The sequence below is a fragment of the Squalius cephalus genome (assembly GCF_949319135.1).
Source record: "Squalius cephalus genome assembly, chromosome: 2".
NCBI lineage: Eukaryota > Metazoa > Chordata > Actinopteri > Cypriniformes > Leuciscidae > Squalius > Squalius cephalus.
This window is the reverse complement of record NC_137123.1, coordinates 5,360,453-5,376,888: the sequence shown is the minus strand read 5'-3', so window position 1 is coordinate 5,376,888 and position 16,436 is coordinate 5,360,453. Positions and strand designations below refer to the sequence as shown.

The 16,436-nt window shown below is 40.9% G+C and overlaps 2 protein-coding genes across 2 annotated transcripts in view; both read right to left on the bottom strand.

The window, feature by feature from the left end:
* The window catches only part of LOC307154715 (deoxynucleoside triphosphate triphosphohydrolase SAMHD1-like), a gene marked incomplete at its 3' end in the record, with an annotated part of 77,829 nt that extends 65,932 nt beyond the window's left edge, over positions 1 to 11,897 (bottom strand). Inside the window, exon 1 of the mRNA XM_079864801.1 lies at positions 11,862 to 11,897. The remainder of the gene's footprint in view (positions 1 to 11,861) is intronic.
* The window catches only part of LOC307154713 (uncharacterized protein), a gene marked incomplete at its 3' end in the record, with an annotated part of 118,403 nt that overhangs the window by 41,515 nt on the left and 60,452 nt on the right, over positions 1 to 16,436 (bottom strand). The gene's annotated exons all lie outside the window — the stretch shown is intronic.

Genomic DNA, 16,436 nt, shown 5'->3' with positions numbered 1-16,436 from the left:
CATCGTGTTCTTATCTGTTGTTTTACGATATACAGTAGTATGGAGTTTCTTATCTTTGCCAATAGAAATGGTTAGATCTAAAAAGTTAATACTAGTTTTGGAATGTTCCATACACAATTTTATATTCCTATCATTATTGTTCAAGTGATCATAAAATTGTAACAATTCATCATAAGAACCACCCCAGATCATAAGAATATCATCAATGTACCTCCCCCACCATTTTATCTTGTCACTGTAACTGTTTAAATAGACAAAATCCCTCTCCCACAGACCTAAAAAAAGGTTAGCATAGTTGGGGGCAAAACATGCACCCATCGCAGTGCCCCGAACCTGAATATGTAGTAGGTCCTGGAAAAGGAAAACATTATTTTTAAGTGTCCATTCAGTGAGCTGAACGATGAATTCGGAGGGAGGCAAAGAGTCTGAAGGTCTATTCACCAGGAAATGTTGTAAAGCTTTTAGTCCATCATTGTGAGCAATATTTGTGTACAGAGATTCCACATCAAATGTGACTAAAAAACAATTGTCTGTAACTCTCATATCGCTTAAGACCTTCAACACATGAGTGGTATCCTGTATATAGGAAGGAAGTTGTTGAGCCAATGGCTTAATGTGAAAGTCTATGAATTGCGAAGCTGGCTCTGTGAGAGAACCATTGGACGATATGATGGGCCTGCCTGGAGGAGATTCGAGAGACTTGTGGATCTTTGGGAGCATATAGAAGGTGGGTATTCTAGGATGCTGACATAGGAGGAAATCATGCTCCTGTTTTGAAATCCACCCAGTATCCTTCGCTGTGAGCAACAGAGCTTTTAATTTATCTCTTATGTTGTCTATCGGATTAAACCGCAGCCGTTGATAGTAGTCTTGATTGTTAAGTTGTCGTAAGGCTTCATCAACATACTTATCTCTGTCCATTATTACAACTGCTCCTCCTTTATCAGCCGGTTTTATAATTATAGACTCATTCTTTGCCAGATGATCTATTGCAAGTTTCTGGGATTTGGTCAAATTTTCCCTACTTGTTTGCTTTGATGATAGAAATAATCTTTCAATATCATAATCCACCTTTTTTGTAAAAGCAGTCAAAGTCGCATTCGAAATTGGAGGCATGAAGTATGATTTTGGTCTAAAGGAAGATCTTTGTGCTGTGCAGTCATTCTTCTGATTATATTGATGATACCAAACTTTAAGGTGGAGACTTCGATAGAATCTAAATAGATCCACCTTGGTATTAAACACATTAGTGTGGTTAGTGGGAGAAAAAGAAAGTCCTTTGGACAACACACTCACATGGTCAGAGGTAAGAGATGTTTTTGATAGGTTGATTACCGTCTGTTCTTGTTCCGGTCCCTGAGAGTCCATGGTTGTTGTCTTTGTCCTTGACCGTTTTCTGCCTCTCCTTGTTTTCTTCTTTTTATGTTGGGTTTTATAGGTTTGGGTCTTTCGTCCAAAAAATCAGACATGGTAGAAGCAGCTGGTGAAGACATATTGGAGATCGAAGTGGATTCTTCATCGCTCGTAGTAAAATTGAAGGACACAGATCTCTGTCTTTGTCTATCTCTGTGATTAGGTCTAGTCCACTTGTACACTCTGTCATCTTTATAGTCGTTTTCATCTCTCTTAAATTTCTTGATCTTTTGTTGTCTGACCCAATCTGCAAGTTTCTCAAGGTCCTGTTTCAATTTATTTTCAAATGGCAGTTTTGTGTCATCATTACTCATGCCGGAGATTTGTACTTTTATCTCATTGATTTTTTCTTGAACCACTTCTTTTTCTTTCTTACTATGTTCAATGATTAGCAGAATCAGATCTAATGAGCATTTATTCAAAATGGCTTCCCATTTTGATCTGAAATCAGTATCTTCTATGCCAAACGAGGGGAACTTTTTTATTCTAAGGCCTCTTGGAATGCGGCCCTCACGCCAGTAATCAGACAGATTAACGATACTCCAATGAAGCTTAATCTCTTTTTCTGCCATTCTTTTGAGTTCAAAATATTTTTTACTCACATCTGGCTCAGCTCCTGGAGAATTTGTTGTGTCATCGAGTAAAGACTGAGTTACAATGATGTTGTTGGCTTGCTCATTCGAATATGAGAATGCTGCGTTGTATCTTCCATTCTCCATCTTGAGCTAATAATACGACTCCACCATGCCCACTGGATCCGAGCAGAGCAACTCCAGAAAAAGCACGTCCCTAGTGCTTAATAATTAGAAAGAGAAGAATGTCCAGGGTGCTCAAGGAGTTCAAAAAAGTTTTTTTAGAAGGTGCTCTTTGGGGTCGGGAATTCAATGAATAATAATGGAAGAAAATCCAAGGCACTCTTCTTTTGGAAATTAATAAAAAGCCTTTATTAGACTGGCTATTTCATGTTAGAAAATTTTAAAAGACATGGGAAAAAAACAACCCACGCGTAGCGGCACAAACAGCCTTCTTCAGGGTATGTTTTACAATCAAACACTTTCCTCTTTTATAGGTGCTAATTAGATACACCTGAATGACAAATTGCATGCACATACAGAGAAGATCCACTAGGAGGTTGCATTACAAATTACATCAAAGAGAAAAGAAGAAGATAGAAGAAGAAAAAAAAAAAAAAAAAAAAAAAAAAAACATATGTACATACATACACATACTCATATACACAAGAAAAAAAAAAAAAAAAAAAAAAAAAGAAAAAAAAAAAAAAAAGTACATACATACACACACATACTCATATACACATTGAAGGAAAAAAAACAAATAAATAAATAAAAAAAAAAAAACATATGTACATACATAAACATACTCATATACACATAAAAAAAAAAAAAAAAAAAAACATCACAAAAAAGGACTAAAATCTATTTCTTCATTCAACCCAGGGTATACTGTGGCCTGTAACTCATATATATAGAATGTTTCTCTCTGTAAAAGTAATTTTAAACGGTCACCACCCCGAATACTCTTTTCGATCGTTTCTAAACCCTCAACTATTTGTTTTGGTTTTGAGTGGTTGGTGAAACCAATGGTTTTTGTGTGCAGATCTCAGAGCCTAGGCTGCCTACAGAGATGCGTTTTTTTGATGGCCTGCTTATGGGGCGGGCAGCTAGCGGATTGTTAGGAAAGATTAGATGAAAGTGATCATTTATGTTTGGGCCTTTTTTGGGCCTGAAATCGCTGATACAACCTTTAAGGGACACACCTCTCGTTAATTAAATCTAACAGGTGTTTTCATCAAGAGACAGGATAAAAAGCTGGGCTTTGAGAGAGTGAAGGAGAGCTGCCTAGGAAGCATCATGCTGTGCTGTTTCATGCTGCACTCAGAGGAAAGAATTATTGATTTGAAACACTTATTTTGTGATTGCTGAAAAGCCCTTGTGCTTACTTTTTGTTTGTTTATCAAGGAGTGTGTTAATAAAGACAGCTCTGTTGCACAGCTGCTCTCAGACCCTGCCTCCCTCATTTCTAGACCGGGAAATTAGGTCGTTCTTCAAGCAGCGCTCTCTCCCCTTATCGCTCTCCCTCTTTCTCTATTCCCCCTCCCTCTCGACCTGTCCCAATGCCACATGTCAGCCATGAGCAAAGAAATAAACCACAACTGGACCTTATCTGAGCCACTATACACATTTAATATGTGTATATTAAATATGGAGTCATCTCAGCCTTAATAAGCCTGTGAACAAGCAGAATCACTGAAGGAAAGAAGAGAACAGAAAAAGAGACGAGCAGAAACACAAGATCTACAACTGACTTCAGACACAGCCTTAGATGAAATCAACTGAAGAGAAAAGAAGACATTAAATCTGTGAAGATCTCAGCAGAAGAGGATTAAACAACTCCACAAACAGCATTAGGCCTAGGCCTACCAGGCAGCTTCACTTAGCGCGACAAAGGGGGCCTCCAATCGAGTTTTTTTTTAATTTTTTTAATTTTTTTTTACATAATTAACTTAAACAAGTGACATAAATGAATGAATGAATGAATGAATGAATGAATGAATGAATAATTCAAGACAAGAATGATCAATATACCTGCCTAAAACTGCTGCTGTGTCTGCCAGTGTTTGAGTCATGAGCATAACGTCGCGTGCAGACAATTCATGCACAAAGTCACGGTAATGTTAAGCCATGATACAAAAATTTGATTTGATCAATGATTGATGATTGACATTTAAATCAATGATTTATCATATAAATTTAATGATATTCAGAACAGAAAAAATAAATAAAAATAACTATAAACAAGCCAAAACTGTTTCAGCATTCGCGATGTATTTGGATGGTAAACTATTCTTTATCATAAGCTTCTTTGTACTTCACTCACGTTCCAATATCGACGGAAAAAAAATCATCCTCTTCACACGCGCAAAAATGTGCTCCACAAATCACAGTGGAGCGGTGCTTACTGTGAATGTACGAATTGTACTACTGACTATTTAAACAGAGCAGTGTAAGTTTTATATGTTAGGTTGACTATTTTATTATTATATATTTATTACGGCTATAATGAACAGGCTGCTGTAACGGTCAACAGCTGGAGTGCCCTTGAGAGCCACCAGAGGGTACTCCACATAAGACTATCACTCACAAACTACATTTCCCATAACTCACTGCCCAGACTCATCATCACTTATCACTGATCACATTCACCTGGACCTCATTCACTGATTGCATTCACCTGTCTCATCCTGTTAGTCTGTCTATTTATACCATGTTCATTCATTCACTCACCGCGAAGTCTTGTTAAGTGTTACAACTGCATTTCTGAGCGTTTCCCTGGTTTTCTTGTTTCTTTGGTTTTTGATATATTGCCCTGTTCCCTGGATTACTCTCTTGCCTCTGGTCCCTGGATTACTCTCTTGCCTCTGGTCCCTGCCTGCCTGTTTTGTTTGTTTGTTTCTTTGTTTGGACTGCCTATCTGTGTATGACCCTTGCCTGTACATTGGATTACGCCTCTGGATTGCCCCACACAATAAAGCTGCATTTGGATCTCCTACTTCGTGTCTCTGAGCAGTTCGTGACAGATGCGATGTCAAGATTACAATGATGGAATATGTTTGTGTGTGTGTGTGTGTGTGTGTGTGTGAGGTGAGGGCGCGATCGAACAGTGGAAACATAAAAACATACTCTGTCATGTTCATACAAGACATCATTCAAACTGCAAAGTGATATTTTGCAAATAATTTATTTAATATGTTTTGTGACAGTTTGTTTTCAGAAGTTTCAAAGAGTTAGTAAAAGAGTAAAGAAAAGGTTCAATAAAACTTTCTTATTTAAGTGTCTATTTTTTATTAAGTATTTATTTTGTATTAATACATAACCTCATTGTATTAATTTATAATGTAACACTATAGCGTGACATTTGTGTCAATAATCGACAAGCACAGGTGACTCTGCGTGGTGGGAGGGGGTCCCCAAATCAAATTCTGCTTAGGGCCCCCAAAAGGCTCGGGCCGGCACTGAAACCAAAAGATAACAAATATGCTTGCATGCCTGAAAACATTATATTTGTCTTACATTTCATAATGAACATTGTGCATGATGCGTTTAAAAAATATATTCATAGTAACTGATTGCTGTTGGAACTCTTGCTTGTTGTGGCTTTCAAAAACAGTTAAAGCAACCATGCAAAAAATTATGTTAAAAATTCATGGGTCAAAATATTTTTTAGTGGTCTCAAATGAAATAACTTCAGAGTAATAATATGCTCACATTATTAGTGCATTGAAAATATTAGTTAATACATTTAAATGGCAGTTTGTCAATTTGAGGCAGTTGGTTTCTGCAATTGAAATAAATTAACTCAAGTTTAAATTTAGTGCATACAGTTTTTAAACAATCTGTAGTGTGGACACATATGTACACTGAGGGGTGTTCATTTAACACGGGGGATTTTGTTGTGTAGTGTGGAGAATGTTTTTAATGTTGACAATGAATGGGATGCATTTTGGCTTTAATACGATTTTCACAGTTAATAGGCAAAAATAAACCTGGTGTCCTCCATGATTCCTGTTCTTTCTGACAACAAAGCGTATGAATGTGACAAGCTCATAATCATGACTTCAGGGGGAGGTAGGACTTTTCTGATTGCACATGACAACAGCATTAGTATGCCCTTTTTTGTTACCAAGGTTTGTCACCTTTCTAGTTCCAAAAACTATCCTGTGTATATTTTCTCCTAAGTTTCATTAAAAATGTATTGCTTTAATTGTACTTTACCCAATGGAGTGCTCGAAGCGAGTGTGAGTGGCGCCCGGATACACCAGATATGTTCCTCCGAGTTGTTTGATGTGACGGAGTCTCTGAAACTGAGGAGTGTCGATGATCTTCACCAGCAGGGGGTGCAGCGCAATCTGACCATGAATGGGGTCGTTGAAGATCTACAGGACAGAAAAGAGTAAATACTATATGCTGTTCTCAGTTTAGAAATGCACCAGGAAAAGTGAGGTTTCAGACAATATCAGCATGTTTTCATGACTGCATCAATAAGGACAGCAGAAAACTATAAAAACATATTCTATTAAATAATTCATTCATTTAGAACATGGACAGATAGAGCCTCTAAACTGTGTTCTCATCGATCTGTTAACCTTATTTGACAGTCAATCAGTAAAACTATAGACGTATTTATGCAATAATTTAAAAAAAAATAAAAATAATAATCATCACAGCTGCTAAAAGGTCATTTCTGACTCTGTACAATATATATTGCCGTTATTACATCATCAAGTTGTGTGATATATATGCAGACAGACAGATTCCCAGCTAACAGACTTTTGTTATAAGAACGTTCTCCAAATGTTCAGTGTTGGTTCTGGGAACGTGAAAAATGTCCAGTTTTCTTGACGTTAGAGGAACGTGTTTTAAAAGGTATAATGTTCCTCAAACGTTCTTTCAACTTAATTTTGATTTAAAATTCAACATTATAGGAACTTTGATTTCTAACATTCCAAGAACATAAAAATGTCCAGTTTCCTGAATGTTACTAGAATGTTATTTAAAGGTTAGTGTGATGTTCCTGAAACATTCTTTCAATCATCGTTCGAACGAGTAGTAAGATCACAAACTACAACTTTCTTCAGACACAGCCTTAGATGAACTGAAGATAAAAGACATGAACTATATCAAGATCTGATTAAAGAACTCCACAAACAGCATTACCAGCTTCACTTATTACTAACCAGACTGACTTTATTTCTGTCACACGTCTACAGAAGATCTTATTGATAATTAACAGAGGTTTAGATGTTGATGTCTTATTGAAAATGTTTTGTTTGAGGTCACCATCATGGAGATCAGTGTTTGCTTTAGTTGGGCTCTTGACCCTTGACTTTCTTTAAATTGGTGTTTTATCAGCAATTGCAGGCGTTTATGAAGAACATTTCTGCAGTGTTAAAGCGGATCAACATGGCTATTTTTATAACAGACAAATGCTTTTTCTGTAATTGATGACTTTCAACATTATACCTTTTAAAACACGTTCGACTAACGTCAAGAAAACTGCATATATTTCACGTTCCCAGAACCAACACTGAATATTTGGAGAACGTTCGTATAACAAAAGTCTGTTAGCTGGGTTGTCACTTGCCTATTACTGCACATGTAAAAATACTGTTTGTTGAGTTTTGAAGTATGGCTGTCTAAAGCATTAAGCATCATGGCTTCTGTGTCTGTTTAGTAACATGCTAATTTTTTTATTCATTGCAGTCCAACATACTAATCCTAAACAAATAAAAAATAAATTAGTTTTTAATAAATATTTTGGTCCCATTTTAACTTTTACCTTGTGAGAGGAAGTTTGATCTTCAGCCTCTTCAGTTGTAGGAGGAGCAGGAGCAGCTGCACCATGTGACGATGAACTCGTTCCCTTATCTGTAAGCAAAGCATCATCAATTTTTGTGAGTGAATGCTAATAGGTCTGTGTTGTGTTTTAAAATAATTAATTAGCAAGCATAAACACAAGAAGAATACAATATTTCAGAGCAAAATTAAATTCTTAAATCTAATTTACATTATGTCTTTAGGTTTACTTCCACCCAAAACCAAAAATAACAACCCAGATAGCAACACTGATATCCGAGATCCGGCCCACATCTGGCACCCGTGGAAAGATGATCTGGTCCACATGCAGCGTGGAATGACGGCCCTTAAGCGGCTCACTCCTGTTTGCCAGATCTGGGCCACAAGCAGGCCATAGCAATGCCACATGTCAGCCAAGAGCAAAGAAATAAACCTCAACTGGACCTTATCTGAGCCATAAAATCTGTGTATATTAAATATGGAGTCATTTCAGCCTTAATAAGCCTGTTAACAAGCAGAATCACTGAAGGAAAGAAGAGAAAAGAAAAAGAGACGAGCAGAAACACAAGAACTACAACTGACTTCAGACACAGCCTAAGATGAAATCAACTGAAGAGAAAAGAAGACATTAAATCTGTGAAGATCTCAGCAGAGGAGGATTAAACAACTCCACAAACAGCATTACCAGCTTCACTTATTACTAACCAGACTGACTTTATTTGACTGAATTGACATTAATTGATTACATTTTCTATTAATTTAAATTATAATATTTTTTATCCTTAGGCGGTGTTTTTTTTCTTTGGTAGTATTCATGTGTCCAATTTTTTTGTAACTGTACTCAATGTATGTAGTAGTCTGATTTATATTGAAGATACTACAAGAGGAAATACTGTCTCTTAAAGGGTTAGTTCGCCCATTTAAGACATGAAGTTGTATGCAACCCTTACCAGCACTATAGTGCATACACACTGACCCACTCTGTGGTCACCTCCCTGGTCAGAGTTCTGGCCGCTGGAAGTTTTTCAAGAAAGTATTCCCGGTTAGTTTCCGGGGCCTCAAAACTGTGCGTTTTTACGTGAAAAAATTATATGCGTTTCAAAGCTTGATTAATTTACATCACAAAAAACACTCCAGACAAAATTCATACCTCAGTTTTTAATCGGCACTATTTTCTTTCCATTTCTATCAATCCGCGCTGCTGTCAACGTCAACAGTGCGCACGTTCCGATCAGCTGTTGATAGCGCTGACAACATGTCTGACTACGAAACTTCTGATGATGAAACCAATTTAAGCACAATGTCAGACGGAACAGATGATGATGAAAGTAATGTTAGCACAACGCCAAAGGGATAGACTACCTTTATGAACCGGAGTAGCCTATACCGATGCCGAACTTCAGCAGATGGTTATTGATTGCAACACAAAACCTCAATTGTGTGTGTGTTCAATCAAATAGTTTTCTCAGCAAATTGTACCTATATCCCTATAGGCTATACTGTTTTTAAATTAGACCTCTTTTCACGTGTTTTCCACTGGAGTCTAAACATCAGCTTGTTTACCGTACAGTTTAGACATGGGATCATAAAGTTAGTAAATATAGAGCTTACCCGTGGTACTGGTACAGCATAACTCTTTAAAATCTGTTTTTTTTATTTTTCCTCCTTGGTTGGGGATGTAATCGTCTTCGCTGAAGTGAGCACTGCACACTTGAAAATCCTTGATTCTGGATATTTTAGCTCCCGCAGAGTAGCCGATGGCAACCAGCCAAAGCTGTCTCATAGCTATCCGAAACAGGAAAACGATGGAATCTGAACGGTGATCCCGGCACATTCTTGTGGTCACAACCTTGGAATTTACAAGTTCGCACCATTGTTAATTTTCTACTTTTTACGTCGTTGTCATTCGATTGTGTAAACACTATGGAACAGCTGATCGGAACGTGTGCACTGTTGACGTTGACAGCAGCGCGGATTGATAGAAATGGAAAGAAAATAGTGCCGATTAAAAACTGAGGTATGAATTTTGTCTGGAGTGTTTTTTGTGATGTAAATTAATCAAGCTTTGAAAAGCATATAATTTTTTCACGTAAAAACGCACAGTTTTGAGGCCCCGGAAACTAACCAGGACTACTTTCTTGAAAAACTTCCAGCGGCCAGAACTCTGACCAGGGAGGTGACCACAGAGTGGGTCAGTGTGTATGCACTATAGTGCTGGTAAGGGTTGCATACTTCATGTCTTAAATGGGCGAACTAACCCTTTAACCTCCGGCAGTTTCACTGTCAAGGCTTAAGCTAGTCCCAGACTAAAATGGATGTTTGATCCGTTTTATCCAAAAGCAACTTGCACTGGCATATTTTAAAATATGTCACTGCCATTGTTTTGTCTCAAGATGTTTTTTGTCTGAAGCATGTTTATAAAAGCTACTTAAATGTCCTAATTGAGCTAAGGCCTAATCCTGGCTTACTCTAAGTCCTGTCTGTGAAACCAGGCCTATATCACAGTATACCTGGTTAGGAATATTTACTTTTTATATACTGTAACTTTGAATAAATGCATCTGCTAAAATATGTAAAAAGTAAAAAAGTATACAACTCAGATGCTACACTAATACAGATAGAAATAAATGCTTATAGAGTAGCACAATTGTAGTTACTTGAATGATCCCCAAAATCCATGTCCTTGCACCAATTATGAAAGCAGTTCTCAGCTTTCTGCTGACTCTCCTGACCCTTTCGATCATAATAGACCCTTACAAGCCATTCATGAAACTTCCTTGGCTTGAGACTGGACATCTGCAGGGACACACCACAAACTACAGCAATCTGACAATCCTGAGCTTAAATCTAGTCACTAATTCATTTATTTTAGTAGTGACTCAGTAAAACAGACAATCTGATGCTCAAGAGATTCACAATCATGAATAATAATCCTGTATAATAAATATTTTTGAGATAAGTGAGATTTTGTACCTGGTACTTCTCCATCTTGAAGGCTTTGTTTGGCTCATTCTTGCCGTAAAAATAAACATTTTCAATGGGCTCATTACCCACTTCACCAAATCCCATCTCAAGAACCTAAATGAGAAGAGATTTCATATACGATAGAAAGATAAATGTGAAAATCAAGAGGTACAAAATAGGCAAAAATATATTTTTTTCATAATTATATTTCTCCACTTAAACATACATGAATTTCACAGTCCTTAGCCACCAGCTCTGGTACTTGCTTCCAGTATTTCTCCAGAAGTTTCTAAAGTTTTTGAATTGTAAAGTAGCAATTCGACACATATTACAATATATAAAGTCAAACATTTGGGGTGAGTAAGATTTTTTTTTTTTTAAAGAAATTAGCTCTTTAATTCAGCAAGGACACATTAAATTGATCAAAAGTGACAGTAAAGACATTTTTACAAATTATTTATATTTCAAATAAATGCTGCTCTTTTGAACTTTCTATTCATCAAAGAATCCTGAAAACTGTTTTCAACATTGATAATAATCATAAATATTTCTTGAGCATCAACTCAGATTCATCAATCGAGCATTAAATTATATTATTATAATGATTTCTGAAGGATCATGTGACACATGTGAAGACTGGAGTAATGATGCTGACAATTCAGCTCTGTTTTCCATGTGAATATATTGAGAAATGTAATTTATTCCTGTGATCAGTGTAATTATTTTGATATTATTACCATTTTACTGGATTTCTGATTTAATACACTGCCTTGGACAAACATAATACATCTTGCTGACCCCAAAAAATTTGAACAGTACTGTATATAAGGCTTTTCTGTCTTTAATAGTATGTCTAATTTCATGTGCTATGACTACAAACTAACAAAATAAAATTGATAGTACCGACACGTGAGTATCACATAAAAAGATGCACATTAATACAAACAACAAAAAATACAATTTACACCAATACACAAGTTAAATGTTGTAGAAATACAGGTATGTAGGGAGATACCAGTAATTCTTTTTGTGTGTTTGTAGGAGTTTATTAAATCATATTCATTATACAATAAATCTGTACAATGAATGACTGAGCCATATAAAACTTACCTGATAGACTTTGATCTTGAAGGCTTTAACAGGCTGGGCTTTGGAGCTGTCCCCCTGTATTTCCTAAATGAATTTGAAAGATTAATCATATAAGAAAACACTACAATAAATGAAGTAGTAAAACAACAATAAGATAATCATGCAACAATTTGATAAAACTGGCACTGTCCCTCCTGTCACGGCCACAGAAACTGCCCTTCTCTTCCCAGTCAACAATTTGATCTCAGTGATCTCACCATGAGCTCTCAGGATACTCGTGATGTGGTCACAATCTGAGTTCACAGTGAGCTAAAAGTGTATCCTCACAGCGCCCTCACTTTGTGCTAATACTGTGGTCACAATGTGAGGTCAAAGGGCACACAAATAATACATACCCAGCATGCATTGCAGCATGAAGCGTTTGATTGTCACCATTGTTGACATTCATTCTCTGATTCTTGATCTCTCTTTGTGTATAAATGACACAGTAGGTCAAATGTTTGTGTCTTATTATACATTTCAAACCCTTCATGAATGATTATGACACTGATGTATCTCAAACTGTATAATCACAGGGCTTTTTCAATTTAAAGAGTAAAATGAATAATACCTCACAAAGATTATATATTGAATCCAGGTGATGAATGTTATTATCATCAATAAAAAACAAGCATCACCTGGATATGTTCTCTTTTGGCTTTTGCCATAAATGTGTCTTACAAACACAGATACAGCAGCCAGAGAAAATATAATGTCTTAAAGTCAAGGGTCGAGAGCCCAACTAAAGCAAACACTGATCACCACAATGGTAACCATCACACAACACAAAACATCTAAACCTCTGTTAATTCTCAATAAGAACTTCTGTAGACGTCTGACAGAAATAAAGTCAATCTGGTTAGTAATAGTGAAGCTGGTAATGCTGTTTGTGGAGTTGTTTAATCCTCCTCTGCTGAGATCTTCACAGATTTAATGTCTTCTTTTATTTCATCTAAGGTTGAGGCTGAAGTCAGTTGTATGTTTGGAGAATGTTCTTATAAGAAACATCTGTTATCTGGGTGTGCACTCATACTGTGAGCCGACCACGTGAAACCACTGTGACATCACTGTAATAGTGTTGAGAAACAGGAAGTAGAATCTCCCCCCAGTGACCGATATTTGAACCGCGTCTTCTCATCCTGCTCAACATTATGAATTCACAATGAGCTCATATATTACTGACACTGTGAGTATCACCGTATGAGAATGGTGTAATGTCACTGTGATCACCACATGATCTCAGGTGTTCACTGGGTTCCTTATCTCGCCCATGAAGACCATCATGGCCACTGAGAACATGTCCCTCTCTTTATTCATTAATATAGTAGCCAAAGTCCCTTCTCTAGCTCCATATGCTCCACACTGATCCTCCACTCAGACTCCACAATGGCTCCCCACTGCTGGCTACTACACTGTGGTTGTTCCTCCACCAGCTCTGCCATGAAAGTCTCCCAGTCAGCCAGCATCTCTGAAGTTCCCTTTCGTTGTCACTCCGAGTTACGTCGGATGACGACGAATGGGGTTTCGCTTAGAAATCCTATCATCTTCGAGTATTAAAACACGAGCCAATGGCAAAGAAATGCCATGGGTCTGCGGAATTTGCATAGCGTAACTCCGCCCCACCCTGGGGGTATATAAGGAAGTCGCTGGCAACATGCAGATATGTTTTCGCTTCGGAGCCAAGTTCATTACTTCACTCCACAAGCCTTTTGAGTGTCATCTCAAATCTCTTCGAGACGAGCGGCTCTTCAGTGTGTTGGTGTGACGGTGTGTTCCAGCGAGATCGCATTTCCTGCTGCTGTTTTGTGCAGTAATCTGCCGACAGTGAGTGTGTTTCTCCCCGGGCGCTTCAGCACTCTGCTGAGCTTTTCCGCTCTCTAAAAGAGCTGCACGCGGCACGTCTTTTTCAAGACGGTTCGCCCGTGTATTTTCTATTTTCTGGATGTGTGTGCGTGATTCATCTGCCTAACGGTCGCGAGCGCTGTTTTGCGTGTTGGGCTTAATCACGCTCGGCAGCGCTCGTTGATGAGTCATGTTTTTCATTGCGGGAACATGACCATCGCGATGTTTACAGATCGAGACTCAATGATCTCCATGTGAGTAGAGTCCCCTCTGCCACACCCCAATTTATCTCTTCCTCGAGAAGGGATACTTTGGCTGGTGGCCAGGGTGATCTGAGGGTTCGGTGTGGCACAACAACCGACGAGTCAATTCCTCGGGCCACACCCCCCTCCACATCGCAGACCATGCACTCACAGCATCACAAGGCTTGATTCCTCTGGAAATGAAGTTTCGACTGCGTTGCCTCCCACGGGAGTGCCATCGTTGCCGGGACCGATCCAGAGCTGTCAGCCATGCTTTCCCGGGCAGCTGAAAGCATCGGCTGGAGTGGCCCCGCCCTCCCCCCGAGCGCTGTAAGCTTCTCCCGGACGTGCATCAGGACGACTGCGCTCCGCGAGAGTCCACGTGACTTTCGCGGCCCGCGGGTGTCCTCCGCCTTCGCTGCTTTCGATCGCACGGCGATCATGGTCTGTATGTTCCCTGTCACTATCGTGGCACGGTCATGCAGTGCTGTGTGTCGCCTGCGCCTTCGATGCAGTGCTGTCCCGGGAGTTCTGTCCGAACCGGCCGCAGTGGAACGCTAGTCCTTCCCTGGCCAACCCTGGCAGAACGCGGAAACTCTAACCACGCCCCTATGCTGGGACGCTATGCCTCCCATGCCCGGCCTGGTTGTTCCGCCGCGCACACTACTGACCTCGCTCTCGGGCGACATCGGTACCTGCGTGATCCTGGGTCAGGTGATGTCCACTATGTGGTCCAGACATGGGCTTAGCCAGGTTGATGTGGCAGGGTCTGAGAATTCATTTTCTCAGCTCCCCCATATCCCAGGCTGAGCTCTTTGGCGGTGTGGCTTCGACCACCTGAAGCAGACTCAGGTTCTGTACCGATGGTCATCCATCCGTGCGGTCTCCTTAGTCTACTTCCCGCCAAGGCCCCCTCCATGCGGCTGCTCCCCTCGGGCCTTCACCAGCTCTGAGTGGGAGGAAGTCGCAGGAGGGTGGCGCTGCCCGTCTCCGCCCCTTAGACTGCCACGTCAGCCTAAGCAGCACCCTTGAGGCGGGCAGCCTGGTCGGCGGTGTGGTTGAGGACTGCGCCCAACAGTCTTCGATCACTCCAGAAGCGGACTGAGGCTCTGCACTGACGGTCATCCGTTGGTGTGGTCTGCTTAGTCCGCTTCCCGCCGACGCCACCTCCGTGCGGCTCCTTCCCTCGAGCCTTCACCGGTCCGAGCACGAGGAGGTCGCTGGAGGCTGGCACCGCCTGTCTCTGCCCCTTAGCCGGCTAACACCTGGCTAAGCAGCACTCCTGAGATGGGCAGCTTGGAGTTAGGGCTCAGTTCTTCGGGGAGTTGGGAGCAGGACCACTCCTTCCCCCAGTGGAGGGCTGGGGGAGAATCTTGTTCTAAAAGAACTGATGCTCTTTCTCTGAGCTTTAAGAGGCAGTGGATGACAGCACGCGCCGCCCACGGGCCACGCTCCTCTCATCCCCCCTCTGTCGCCAGACCCCTGCCAGAGCACGCCCTCGTGGGACGCTGGTCCTCCCCTGGCCTCCTCTGGCAGGACGCGGTTAATGATCGTGCCCCCGCACAGGGCCGCTATGCCACCCACGCCTGGGCCGGTCATTCCGCCTCGCTGCACCACCGACGGCACGTCTGTGGTTCCGTAATGTCCCGCTGGGTCGCGAGAACCATCAGGCTCGGCTACGCGATTCAGTTCGCGCGGTCTCCTCCCTGCTTCAGGGGAGTCCGCTTCACTATGGTCGGTGGCAATGCCCCTGTCATGAGAGCGGAGGTCGCCACCCTACTGGCGAAGGGTGCGATCGAGACTGTCCCTCCAGCCGAAATGAAGTCCGGCTTCTACAGCCTTTACTTCATTGTACCGAAGAAATCCGGTGGGTTACGACCTGTCCTGGACCTGCGCGTCTTGAACCGCTCCCTTCACAGGCTGCCGTTCAAGATGCTCACGGCCAAACGCATTTTCGAATGCGTGCAGCCGCAGGATTGGTTGCAGCGATCGACCTGAAGGACGCCTACTTCCATGTCTCCATTCTTCCTCGACACAGACCGTTTCTTTGGTTTGCTTTCGAGGGGCAGGCATACCAGTACGCGGTTCTCCCTTTCGGGCTAGCCCTGTCTCCTCGCGTCTTCACGAAGGTCGTCGAGGCAGCCCTTGTTCCCCTACGAGAACACGGGGTTCGCATCCTGAACTATCTCGACGACTGGCTGATTCTAGCTCACTCTCGAGACCAGGTTTGCGAACACAGGGACCTTGTGCTCCGGCACCTAGCTCGTCTGGGCCTTCGGGTCAACTGGGAGAAGAGCAAACTCTGCCCACTGCAGAGGATCTCTTTTCTCGTTATGGAAATCGACTCGGTCGCCATGTGCGCGCAGCTTACGAGCGAGCGCGCGCAGTCACTGCTGACTTGTCTTCGTCAATTCGAGGGCAAGAGTGCGGTTCCACTGTAACTTTTTCAGAGGCTCCTGGGGCATATGGCTTC